The following is a 13,756-nucleotide window of genomic DNA, read 5'->3' on the forward strand; positions in this document are numbered from 1 at the left end:
CCTCAAAAAAAAAAAAAAAAAAAAAAAAAAAAGAGACAGAATTGCCCTTCTGTTTTAGCTTTTAAAATGTATGATCTTTGAGCTCCGTGAGCATCTGCAAACCTAGAGTAAAAGATGGGAATGCAGTTTGTGCCACTGGAAGTAATTCTGAAACTTGATATGAGAAAAAACTTGTCCTTGGAGATGATCCTCGTTTACGGTATGTGTTGGGTGAGGTCTATCCTGGGGACAAGAGGTTAGACTCAAACATTATCTTTGGGTTTGGAGGGAAGAAAACCAAGCATGAGTGTCTTCGCTGGGTGTGGTGGGCTGACACCTCAAAGTGGCCAGCACTTTGAGAGGCCAAGGCAGGAGGATCACCTGAGCCCAGGAGTTCAAGACCAGCCTGGGCAACATGGCAAAACCCCATCTCTACCAAAAAAAAAAAAAATTAGCTGGGAGCGGTGGTGTGCACCTGTAGTCCCAGCTACTTGGGAGGCTGACGTGGGAGAACTGCTTGAGCCTGGGAGGCTGAGGCTGCAGTGAGCTGAGATTGTGCCACTGCACTCCAGCCTAGGTGACAAAGTAAGACTCAGTCTCAAAAAATAAAAAATAAAAATAAATAAAGGATGAGTGTTTATCCTAGTAGGCTAGCAGGCAGCTAAGAGTGGAAATCAGCTTCACTATGTCATATTCTTTAAAAAAAGTTTTTTTAGAGATGAAGTATCACTGTTTCCTACCCAGGCTGGCCTGGAACTCTTGGGCTTAAGTGATTCTCCCACCTCAGCCTCCCAGGTAGCTGGAACTACAGGTGTGCACCACCACACCTGGGATACTTTTTATGAAATTCCTGGTTATTTTGGTGATTAATTATTACCGTGATGAGTGTTCAAAACAAAAGGGGTAAGGATGTCCCCCTCGAAGCTAAGTGTTTGGAAGATGCCAGGAAGCTAGTTCTGCAAGTTGAAAAAAAATTCATTAAAAAATTTCTTCTAATTGAGTTTTAATTTTTTTTTTTTTTTTTTTTGAGAGATAGGGTCTCACTCTGTTGCCTAGGCTGGACTGCAGTGGAGCAGTCATAGCTCACTGTACCTCTTACCTCCTGGGCACAAGCAATCCTGCTACCTCAGCCTCCTAAGTAACTGGGACGACAGGTTTGCACCAAACCTGGCTAATTTTAAAATTTTGTTGTTGGTGGTGGTTATCACAACTTGTAGGTAACTTCAAGTGAGTAGAGGACAAGGATGCTGCTAAATGTCCTACAATGGACAGGACAGTGCCACGACAAAGAATTATATGGCCTTCAGTGTCACTTGTGCCACAGTTAAGAAACTGATCCAGATATGATTTTTACATGAAAGTCCCTTCTGACCTTGCATGTAGTTGCCTCTTCCAAGAAGATCGAGATATTCTTCTAAACTGGACCCTCAGAAACCCTGTGGATCCTATTTGATGCTTCCCAACCCTAGAGGCCACCGAGGGTGTTGCTGCCTGTGGTTGGATGGGTGTGGGGTCTGTCATGAGCTTCTGTGCAGCTCTCTGCTCCTATACCAAGGAAACTGCTGATTCAGGGGAGCAGGACAGCACTCAGGAGGTGTGGGCAGAGATTCTCACCCTGCTGCAGGTTGGGATCCTCTTCTTTTTAAGCAGTAACCTAAATTAACAGCAGCCTTTGCTCTTAGGCATTTTTCCAGAAGCTGTGGCTGTTTGGCTATTGGCATTGGATATTTGCCTTGTGGTATACCCAGAAAAGGATTCAAACCTTACATGTGATGAAGTCTGGGGATGGGACTGAGCTATGGTCTGGATTCTGAGAGTATAAAGATGGCAATGCAGACCCTGCCCAGAGACTACCCAAGCATTTCCACAGACCTGAGCAGGGGCCGTGTAGGGTGGTGGAGGTGTGGCAGGGCTGCCTAACTGCCTGTGAAGTCAGGCAAGATCCCAGCAGTACAGAGTCATTGCTTAGTATCTGCCTGTCACTGCTTTGAACAGTTCCCTTGAATCATTTCATCTCATCCCCACACCGAGGTAGAATTCTAAGAGGTTAGGTCACTTGCTACAGTCACATGGCAAGCATGTGACCAGAACAAAGTCCCAATGGTCAGTGGCAGGGCAGAGATTTGAACCCAGGTTGTTGAACTGCAAAACTGAACTGTCAGAGGAGCATTTACAGAGGGGGCAGTGCTTTCATAGCCAAGACTTTTAGGATGGGCTGGAGCTCACCAGGCAAGAGGGAGAATAGGTGTGCTGGGAGACTGGAGCAGGTATGCCAAAGTCCTGGCGGTGTGGGAGAGCACAGCATGCTGGGGGTTGCAGGTCATTATGGGAAGGGGTGGCGGGCAGGTGCTAGGGAGTGATAGAGGAAGAGGACTCTTGAGAGATGGGCAGGCACCAAATCCTAAGTGGCCTTCAACATCATGCTGAGGGCCACTGCCAGCCACTGGTGAATTAGCAGAGAGGAAGAGGAAGCTGTGTGACATTGAGCAGCTTGCTTAACTCCTCTAGGACCCAGCTCCCCATCTGAACTACCACCTCTAAAACTATATTGCCCTGATGAATGTTCCTTTCATTGGTGGCCGTGTGAGCAGAGTGAAGGGATGACCGGCGTTGACACTGGTGGGACACCCCACCAGCTGATTGATGACTTCTCCCCCTAAGGCTGTGTGATGGGTGCGGGGACTGTGTCTTCTCAGTCTGAACAGTTGGTTCTGTTTCAACTTCCCAGCTTATCATTTGTCGTTGACCAAGTGCCCAGGAAGGACAAGCGACAGTGGGTGTTAAGTATTGTGACAGAGGCAAAGATGTGGTCAGACTTGTTTTTGAGGAGCTTGCAGCCTAGTGGAAGGCCCAGCCAGTGTTCTCATAGCAAGATACAAATCACAAGTGTCTTGAAAGGGAAGTATTCATACCAAATACTCTGGGGCATGGAGGATGAAACAGAGCTTACTGGGGTATTGAGGAAAGGCTAAGTGAAGGAGATAACTTCTAGCTCTGCCAGAAAGATTTCTTTACAGGAGAACTCTCGGGGAGGCAGAGGATGTCTTACAGGAGGTAGAGGATGTCTTGAAGTGGAGAAAATAGAGAAAAAAACAGAAAGCCAGTGCAGGTATAGTCATGAGAAAGTCAGATTATTAAGTGTACCTAGTATCTGATTCTCCAGTTTCCAGATTGTAGATGGGAAGCAGGTTTTGTTTTCTTTCTTTTTTTTGGACAGGGTCTCGCTCTGTGGCCCAGGCTGGAGCACAGTGGTGCGAACTCAGCTCACTGTGACTTCTGCCTCCCGAGTTCAAAGGATTCTTGTGCCTCAGCCTCCTTAGTAGCTAGGACTACAGGAGTGCGCCACCATGCCTGGCTATTTTTTTTTTTTTTTTGTATTTTTAGTTAGAGACAGGGTTTCACCATGTTAACCAGGCTGGTCTCGAACCTCAAGTGATCTGCCTGCCTTGGCCTCCCAAAGTGCTGGGATTACAGACGTGAGCCACTGCACCTGGCTGGGAAGCAGAAGTTTTCATAACAGGAAAATATTCATTAATGGGTTTGCCATGTGCAAAATCAGGTCCTACTTCATTGTCCCCTCCCTCTGTTTTCAACCCTGGCAGTTAGCTGGGCTCCAGGAGCATCCCTATTTTAGCTCTGGGTCTCTCCCTGGTGGTCAGATGTTTTGCAAATATGAGACAAACAATGGAAAGTAAAATTGTAACTCAAGAGAGGCAATCATGAAATCAAAGCCAGTGATGAAGAACTGCTTAAATGACGTGTCAAAGCAGTAGTAGGATCTGGCAATGTGAGATCTGCCAACAACTGATGAAGAGAAAGGATGAATGCTCCTTCAGGGGAGAGACTTGAAAATCAAAGAATTGAGAGGCCCTCGAGAAATCAGTGAAGTCGAAAGATATTTTTGCAAACATGGCTTCTTTATGATAGCACAGTGATGACCAAATGTTGATTGGAAGGATTTGCCATACTGTAAAACAATCTACATGAGATGAAGTCTTTGTTCTAAGAATTGACACAGGGCTGAGCATGGTGGCTCGCGCCTGTAATTGCAGCACTTTGGGAGGTCAAGGCAGGAGGGTTGCTTGAGGCCAGGGGTTTGAGAACAGTCTGGGTAACATGGAGAGACCCCATCTCTACAAAAAAGGAAAACTTAGCTGGGCGTGGTGGTACATATCTGTGGTCCCAGCTACTCAGGAGGCTGAGGTGGAAGGATCACTTGGGCCCAGGAAGTTGAGGCTGCACTGCGCCACTACAATCTAGCCTGGGCAACAGAGCAAGACCCTGTTTCAAAAAAAAGGCACAAAAGTGTAATTATAGCCTAAATTTTGCTTAGCCTAAAATTTGTTTAAAATTTACTATTGCTTTTAAAATGGATTTGATTTTTGTTTTGTTTATTTGGATAAAGCACTAACCAAAACTGTATTTTACTCTTAACAATGAAATTCTGAATGTGGCTTTACCACGTATCCTTTTTTCTGGTGCTTATCTTTTTCAGGTCTCTGGGGAGGAGATTCTGGCTAGAAAGAACATGGGCATGAGCTCACGAGGGTCCTGAATGCTGGGGTCCTAGACTTTGTGCTGGGAGTCGGAAATCTGGCCCTGCTAAAGCTTGCCAGTGTTTATTAGCAGGGCTTTTTTTGTTGTTTGTTTAACATCAACTTTGTTCCTGCAGTTAGGAAGTACCGTAGACCAACTTCACCTCCTTTTTGTTGTTGTTGTTGCTTTTTAGAGATGAAGTTTGCTCTGTCACCCAGGCTGGAGAGCAATGGCATGATTTCGGCTCATTGCAACCTCTGCCTCCCAGGTTTAAGTGATTCTTCTGTCTTAATCTCCCAAGTAGCTGAGATTACAGGCGCCTGCCACCATACCTGGCTAATTTTGTATTTTTAGTAGCGATGGGATTTCACTACATTGGCCAGGCTGGTCTTGAACTCCTGACCTGAGGTAATCCGCCCACCTCAGCCTCCCAAAGTGCTGATATTACAGGCATGCGCCTGGCTGCCTCACCTCCTTTAGAAAGGCAAAACCCGGGGCTGGGCACGGTGGCTCATGCCTGTAATCCCAGCACTTTGGGAGGCCAAGGCGGGTGGATCACTTGAGGGTCACTTGAGGCCAGGCGTTCAAGACCAGCCTGGCCAACATGGCAAAACCCTGTCTCTACTAAAAACACAAAAATTAGCCAGTGTGGTGATTCACATCTGTAATCCTAGCTACTTGGGGAGGCTGAAGCAGGAGAATTGCTTGAACTCTGGAGGCAGAGGTTGCAGTAAGCTGAGATCGTGCCACTGCACTTTAGCCTGGGCAACAGAGAGAGACTCTGTTTCAAAAAAACAAACAAACAAACAAAAACCGTCTTTGATCTACCTGCTTTTCCTCTTTTTCTTTTTTTTCTTTTGAGACGGAGTTTTGCTCTTGTTGCCCAGGCAGGAGTGCAGTGGTGTGATTTTGGCTCACCTCAACCTCCGCCTCCCAGGCTCAAGCGATTTTCCTGCCTCAGACTCCCGAGTATCTTAGATTGCAGGCATGTGCCACCACACTCGGCTAATTTTGTATATTTAGTAGAGATGGAGTTTCTCCATGTTGGTCAGACTGGTCTCAAACTCCCAACCTCAGGTGATCTGCCCGCCTCAGCCTCCCAAAGTGCTGGGATTACAGGTGTGAGCCACTGCGCCCAGCCTATTTCCTCTTATCTAAAAGTGCAAGTTTGGGCAACAGAGAATGTTTTGGGTGCTGAGGTTCTGTTTTTGCCCCCTGCTATATAGCACACCAATAGAGGGCTATTTTAATTCCTATCGGTCATGTGGCAAATAGTCACTTACATGATGCCCTTTCTAGCACTTTACCTTTGAGGGGTGACCTGGCTGATGACAGTATGTGTATTCGTGCTAACTCAGTGAGAAATGTTCAAAGCCTATTGTGGGCTCCACTAGTGCCTGAAGACTGGGCTTCTTGAAGGTAAAGAGTCAAGTGGCTTTTGGCTCCTGTTTCATCCAGCAGGAGACTGGCTTGTAATCCTGTAGGGTTGTCTCGTTTTAAACACGTTCAAACAGGCGGTTTATTCCCGGCTGTCACCACAGCCCACGTCTTGACCAGAGGCTGATGTTTCTGGATGAGGTCAGGACATGGGTGACATGTTTCATCGCCTTGCTTCTTAGCCAGTGTGATTTGTTAAAAGCTGTACCACAGGATGCACAACCCCCTGCCTTCCAGCCTCGGACTGATCTGCCTGCCTGTCCCTCCTCTGGCTGTCACTTCTCTAGAGGATCAGGTAGCAAGGCTTTCTGGTTCTCTCTGATCCTCCACCCACAAGACCAGCCTGGCTGGGCTGCATTCTCTTTCCCACAGTGCTGCCCAGGTGGCCAAAGCAGGGAGGGGACTATGGGCTGGGCTGGTTCTTCAACAAGAACCCCCATGAGGAACCAGTTGTCTGAGCTTTGGTGCAAAGCAGGAGAGAGCGAACCATCTAATCAGTACCTCTCCCAAACCACAAAGGAGATAAGAATGTACGGTTTCTGGATGGTCATGTGGTTCCAGGTTAGAATGATAAGAATATTTATCATTTGATAAATTCCTATATTCTATCTTAGAGTACTGGACTTGGAGTCTTAAGGACGAAAGTTCCTGCCATGGAGGCATAACCTTTGGACAATCACGTGGGCAGTAGTCCCCAGTCATTGAATGTTAATAGAGTGGGCTGCTAGGCTGCGTAGAGTGTGTGGAGATGGAGGGAGTTTCATCCTTCCAGCATTCACATTTGTATTCTTTCCCCTTATAATGGGAAGCAGTTCATGTTTGGTGGCTGTCTCTAGTGGACATTTTTTGTTTGTTTGTTTAGATGGAGTCTTGCTCTGACTCCCAGGCTAGAGCGCAGTGGCGCCATCTCGGCTCACTGCAACCCCTGCCTCCCAGGTTCAAGTGATTCTCCTGCCTCAGTCTCCTGAGTAGCTGGGATTACAAGGTGTGCGCCACCATGCCCAGCTAATTTTTGTATTTCTTTAAGTAGAGACGGGGTTTCACCATGTTGGTCAGGCTGCTCTCGAACTCCTGACCTCATGATCCGCCCTCCTCGGACTCCCAAGGTGCTGGGATTACAGGCATGAGCCACCACGCCTGGCCTTTTTTTTTGTTTGAGACATAGTCTTACTCTGTCACCCATGCTGGAGTGCAGTGGCATGGTCTTGGCTCACTGCAACCTCTACCTCCCAGGTTCAAGCGATTCTAGATGGGACTATAGGCATGCACCACCATAGCTAATTTTTGTATTTTTCATAGAGATGGGGTCTTGCTATGTTGCCCAGGCTTGTCTTGAACTCCTAGGCCCAAAGTGGTCCTCCTGCCTCGGCCTTCCAAGGTGCTGGGATTATAGGTGTGAGTCACCGGTGCCTGGCCTCTTAAACTAGTGTAAAGTCCGGGACGGGCCAGTAGAACTTTTGTGGTAAGGGAAATGTTTATATTTCTGCTGTCCTGTATGATAATCACGAACTACAGGTGGCTGTTGAGCATTTGAAATGTGGCTAGTGCAGCTGAGGACCCGAATTTTTAATTTTATTTAATTTCTATTTAATTTTAAGCAGCCCTATGTGACTAGTGTTAAAACACGTGCTGAATGAAGAGGACCCTGCCCCTGCAAACAAGCTTTGTGTGAGCAACATGGCTGTTTATTCACCTGGGTGCAAGTGGGCTGAGGCTGAAAAGGGCGTCGGCAAAGGATGGTGGAATAGGTGCTGGTTTTATAGGTTTGGGCTGGGTAGTTTTTTGCACACTGGGAATGGGGGGTTATAGGGTATGGAATCAAGGTTGGTTACGAAGTCCAGTGGCCTTATCAATTAGGGCGGGAATAAGGAACAGAGTCTGGCTCTGTCACCCAGGCTGGAGTACAATGGTGGTCTTGGTTCACTGTAACCTCTACCTCCCAGGTTCAAGTGATTCTCATGCCTCAGCCTCCTGAGTTGCTGGGACTGTAGGCACACACCACCACGCCTGGCTAATTTTTGTATTTTTAGTAGAGTTGGGGCTTCACCCTATTGGCCAGGCTGGTCTTGAACTCCTGGCCTCAAGTGATCCTCCCGCCTTGGCCTCCCAAAGTGTTGGGATTACAGGCATGAGCCACAGTGCCCAGCCTATATTGTAGTTTTTAATTAAATATGCGCATCGTAGCACTTCAAAAGGGAGAAAAGGTATGGGGAAAAGTCTCCCTCTCATCTTTGTCCACAGCCCTGCAGTTTCCCTTCCAGGGCTAACCATAACTGTGGCCAATTTCTTTTGTGTCCACTCAGAAGGATTTCACACATATGTAAGCATAACAAATATACTTTCTCTCTCACTCTGTTTTTCAGTGTTAGAGGTATTACTCTTATTCTTCTGTTACATGATTTTTTGAGTTAATGTACCTTGGAAGTTGTTACCCATAGCGACAAATAGGACTGTCTCATTATATAAAGGGTTTATATTTAATTTCTATTTGTATTTAATGGCCATATGTGTTTCTTTGTAAAGCTATACCGTCATTTACTTAACTATAAGTTTACTATATGTGAGCATATGAATTATTTCCAATCGTTTGTCATTATGAATACTATTGTAATACTCTTACACAAACATTTTCACACCTAATCAGGCATAAAATAAAGTCCTAGAAGAAGAGAAGATCATTAGGTCAAGGATATGTACATTTTACACAGCCACAAATTTTGCCAAATTGCCATCTGTAGAGTTTGCTGATGAGAATGCAAATTGGTACATTATATGAGAGCATCTATTTTTCCATAGCCTCAGCAGCACCGTCTGTATTAAACTTCTTATTCTTTGCCAGTATGATAAAGAAAGATCACCATCACCCTGTAGGTTTAATTTGCATGTCTCTTATTATAAATGAGATTGAGCATCTTTTTATATAGTTAAGAGTCATTTGTATTTCCTTCCTGGTAAATTATCTGTTCAGATCATTTGGTCATTTTTCTATTAGATTTTGTTGGTGGTGGTCTTGATTTGTAGGAACGCTTTATAGATTAAGAAAATTACTATGTTTCCTCTGATACATATTTACAAATTTTATTCTTATTTATGGAATCTCTTTCCACGCGGACATTTAAACACTTTTTAATGCAATTAATAATCCTTTTGTTATGGCCTCTGGATGTTAGACAATACTTAGAAAGCCCTTTTCTATGGAGATACTTTAAAAATAGAATTCTCATGTTTTTTCTTAGAACTTAATGGTTTTTGTTTTTGTTTTTGAGAGAGTCTCAGTCTGTTGCCCAGGCTGGAGTGCCGTGGCACAATCTCGGCTCACTGCAACCTCCGCCTCCCGGGTTCAAGCGATTCTCCTGCCTCAGCTTCGTGAGCAGCTGAGACTATAGGCGCCCACCACTAAGCCCAGCGAACTTTTGTATTTTTAGTAGAGACAGGGTTTCACTATGTTGGCCAGGCTGGTCTTGAACCCCTGACCTTGTGATCTGCCCGCCTCGACATCCCAAAGTGCTGGGATTATAGGCGTGAGCCACTGCGCCCAGCTGATGGCTTTATTTTTTATACTTAACACTTTGACTCATCTGAAACAATTGAGGGGTTTTGCTGATTTCATTTCCTTTGCTCATCTCATTCTCTTGCTGCTGAGCAGTTGTAGCATCTCCCTGCTTCTGCCCAGCTCCAGTTTTGGAGCTGTGCAGCCCCCTGACTCTACCCGTGCTATCACTCTGGTAACAGTATTATCCTCACTTGCCTGTTGGTTGCTGCTTTGCTTCCATTCCTTTCTGAACAGTTTAGGTAAGCCCTAATCGCAATGGAGGAGAGCTTTAACTATCGTGCAGTGCATTCCAGGCTTGGCTACTCACCAGATTTCTTCTTTGAGCTCCTTCAGTCCTTTATAATCCTCACTTGTTATCCGAGATGCCTGCCCTTTGTGCACGTTTGCCTAATTGCCTTATTGGGGGAGGTGACCTGAACAAGAGGCGTCCTATAAAGCCACAAGCTGTTTGTACTTTGTGCTGAGGAAGAGAGTGCTCCACCTTCATTGAAGCTGGCAGTCTGGCCGGCTGTTAGCACCTCATTCATATTCCCTAGTGTAAGTTAATGCTTTGTCATTTTATTTTGTGTGATTCCAGAATCTCATTTGCAGCTCCTGCCACAGCCAGTAGCAGTTGGGAAAGAAGGCTGTGCTCTTTGAAGAGTGAGTATGGATTTTTACCACCATAGATTTCCCCCAAAAGGCCACCTTTAATTAGACTGGGACTGCTGTTGTAAGCCCAGCAGGCCAAATCGTGCTGCCTGATTTCTCTGATCAGGTCTAGTAGGAAGGGATTTGGCACATGAAGGTTTTCAAAGCTCTGATGCACACGCTTAAAGCCCCCTACAAATAGTTCTGAAAGAATATGCAGGGAACCTGGCTCTGAATTTGAAGGGGGTCTGGAAGGCATGCACTCATGGGCCCCGATGTTTTCTTGGGAAGGGCACACTTGTCCTGGCCTTGAAGGCAGGGAAGAGCTCATCAGGCAGCTAAGACATGGGAGTGTTCCACGCCAAGGGGTCAGCAGGAAGGAAGACACAATGAAGCTGTATGGGGCTTGCCTCGGGGCCGGGAACTGCTTATTTGGAGTGCAGGCAAAGACTGGGAGTCAGGACTGGGAAGCTGAGCTGGGATCACATCGGGTGGTCAGAGTTCATATTTTATTTGGCGGACATGAGACCAGCACAGCCTGATCCCTGGTGTGAATTCAGGAGATTCCTCTGGCAGCTGGTGGTGGGAGGACTATGAAGCATGAAAGAACAGCCTTTACATAAATAAAAGGGAGAGGAAAGGAGGACCTGGAGCCAGTGTGGTGGCTGAGGGGAGCTGTGGTCTGACTCATACAAAGTTCCACACCTGGTGATGATTTTTCTTCTTACCTTACATTCCTAGTAAATGTTGAACCCAACTGGCCTAAGGGATTGGTGTTTAGGGGTGTAAGTCCCCTAAAGCTGTGCTGTCTAATATGGTAGTGCTTATCCACATGTAGCTGCTGAGCACTTGAAATGTGGCTGGTGTGACTGAAGAATTGAGGTTTGAATTTTCTTTGGCTTTCATTAATTTACATTTAAATTGCCATATATCGGGCAGTGTAGTTTGTTTAGATTTGGACAAGTTGATTCCAGTGCTGGTACCTCTTTACCTTTGCCTGATAGAAGCGGTGAGCAAGTAGGACAATGAAAAATGCATTGGCATCTAGGAGATTAGACTGATGCAGTTACTGTCGGCAGAAATCAGTAGGTCAGCTGGGCGCGGTGGCTCACGCCTGTAATCCCAGCACTTTGGGAGGCCAAGGTGTGCAGATCACCTGAGGTCAGGAGTTCGAGACCAGCCTAACGTGGTGAAACCCCGTGTCTACTAAAAATACAAAAATTAGCTAGGCGTAGTGGCCGACACCTGTAATCCCAGCTACTTGGGAGGCTAAGTCACGAGATTGCTTGAACCCAGGAAGCGGAGGTTGCAGTGAGCTGAGACTGTGCCATTGCACCCCAGCCTGGGTGGCAGAGCAAGACTCCATCTCAAAAAAAAAAAATAAGAAATCAGTAAGTCAGGAGAAGCAAGGAGAGATATGTCTATGAGATTCTATGAGAGTGTTTTACATTGTTTATTCTTGGATTTTACTTTATACCCTTAAGATTAAGATCGGAACTCAAGATCCCACCTTTCAAAATCAGAGAGAACATTAAAAAAAAATTGTAAGATGTGCCTTACTCCTAACCCCAGATTAAACTTCATTTCCTTGATGCAATGTTTATCTGGATCCACTATCATGTCCCCTATCCAGTTAATCTTTGCCACTGTGTTCAGACATAAGAGCCCCCAGATGCACAGCTTGGGTGTTAACCAGTGGCAGAGGACCCTGAGCCTGGGATGTGAGAGTGTGTTCTCCTGGTGCCATTGTGGCCAGCTCTCCTTCCTGGCATTGTCTGCTTCACATTGTGCCACAGGGCCACTGATCATTGTCTTTAACCCTCGGGTGCCTCACTTGACACGATAAATAGATAAAATGTTTTGTTTTTCAGTTTATTCAGTCAGGCGATAAACATGATCAAGCACCAAGTCTTTGCCAGGTGATGTTTTAGGTTCTGGAAACTCTAATAGGGAAGAAGATGCTTGTGGGGGTGAGCCAAATCCTACTCTTTTAATTGTCTGTCATAATTCCAGAAATGTTTAAATAACCAAAGTAAGAAAGAACAGACGTGACTATTTGAATGTTCTCATTAAATAGATGAGGAAGCCAAGGTCTCCCAGCTGATGTGTGGAAGAGCCAGGTTGGAGAGGGCCAGCTGCCACACTGGTGCCCCAGCCTGGTGCCATCTATTGCACGAGTTTGCCCCTCAGTGGCAGCCATTCATGTGTAACCATCACGATTTTTGCTAGATTCATGTATCACCTACTGAGCATTTTTCTTTAAATTGACTTTTTTTTTCCCCCTTCTTTTTTTTTGAGATAATCTCCCTCTGTTGCGGAGGCTGGAATGCAATGGCACATTCTCAGCTCACTGAAACCTCAGCCTCCCAGGCTCAAGTGATCTTTCCACCTCAGCCTCCTGAGTAGCTGGGACTACAGGCACATGCCACCATGCCGGGCTAATTTTTATATTTTTTGTAAAGATGGCATCTCTCCATGTTGCCCAGGCTGGTCTCAAACTCCTCTGCTCAAGCAATCCACCCACCTCAGCTTCCCAAAGTGCTGGGATTAAAGGCATGAGCCACCGTGCCCAGCCTAGAGGGCTGTTTAACACCACCACCCTGAGAGTTTCTCTTTGACCCAAGTAGGACTGAAAAGGACTGAAAAGGGATGACTTTCCTAGTATATATGTCAGTGTTGTCTAATGCTATGTGACCCTGAAACATTCTTTAGTACTCCTGCTTGCCAAAGTCATCTTGCAAACTCTCAGTTGTATGGGTCCCATGCTTTGGGAAACTCAAGTTACACTTCTTAGTTGAGCTCTGATTCTTGGCCATTGGCAGTTCGTGGTTCTTAATGCTTCAGTTTTTCTGCTTCCAGCCTCTCCCCTAGGTACATAGAGTATTCTAGAAATAAACACCAGTATGGCAGGGGAGCTGTCTTTTTAAAGGAAAAGGATGTTGTAGAGATAGGAATAAATTGCCTACTCTTTATCTGTACAGAAAACTCAGAATTGTGCTTTCTTCAATTAAGGTCTGGATTTATTTGACCTTGTCAGGGAGAGTGTGCAGGGTTTCCTGTAATAAGTCCAAACATTGCTAAATTGATCATGTTCTACAAAAGCTCCTTATGGAAGACTTTATTCTGCTGTTAAACAGAAGATGGAGCCAGATGAGACCTTTGCTGAAACTGACTGTGTTATCATGTCAGGCACTGACAGAGCAGAGAGGGGTTTTTTTTGTTGTTGTTTTAATGATCATGCCTTCATTTTGGGGCTATCATCACCAGTGTCAGAGTCTATGATATTATATGGCTTTGGGCATAAACTGTTCTAATTCCTAGTCCAAAGGACTCCCTGCTGCTCAGTAATAATTCACAGTGGCCCTCAGCAGTTTTTAAAGACTTTGTATGATGTGGAAAAGTCTTCTCAAAGCTTTGTCAACTCATTCACAGCCCACAGTGTTCAAACAGATCTGTACAAATTCCCTTCAGTCTACAATTAACTTGCTTACCCCTTGACAGTGATACCTTTTAGCAGGGTAAATTGTAGCCAGTGTTAAATAGGTGAATTGTTCAGGGATTTAGGTGTGCTGGGAAAATTGTTTACAGTGACTAAGAAACTGAGAGGGCAGGCCAGGCGCG

At 45.6% G+C, this 13,756-nt stretch overlaps 1 protein-coding gene across 5 annotated transcripts in view; it reads left to right on the plus strand.

The window, feature by feature from the left end:
* ABHD6 (abhydrolase domain containing 6, acylglycerol lipase) overlaps positions 1-13,756 on the plus strand; it is a 55,534-nt gene that overhangs the window by 2,639 nt on the left and 39,139 nt on the right. For 2 of the 5 annotated variants that reach the window (XM_032290267.1, XM_032290269.1), the window contains exon 2: positions 10,083-10,147. The exons of 2 other annotated variants lie outside the window; for them this stretch is intronic. The gene's annotated coding sequence lies outside the window, so the exon portion shown is untranslated. The remainder of the gene's footprint in view (positions 1-10,082; positions 10,148-13,756) is intronic. One more of the 5 variants, XM_032290268.1, reaches the window with a different exon arrangement.

Source organism: Sapajus apella, unplaced genomic scaffold (assembly GCF_009761245.1).
Source record: "Sapajus apella isolate SASKATOON/1434 unplaced genomic scaffold, GSC_monkey_1.0 scaffold23, whole genome shotgun sequence".
NCBI lineage: Eukaryota > Metazoa > Chordata > Mammalia > Primates > Cebidae > Sapajus > Sapajus apella.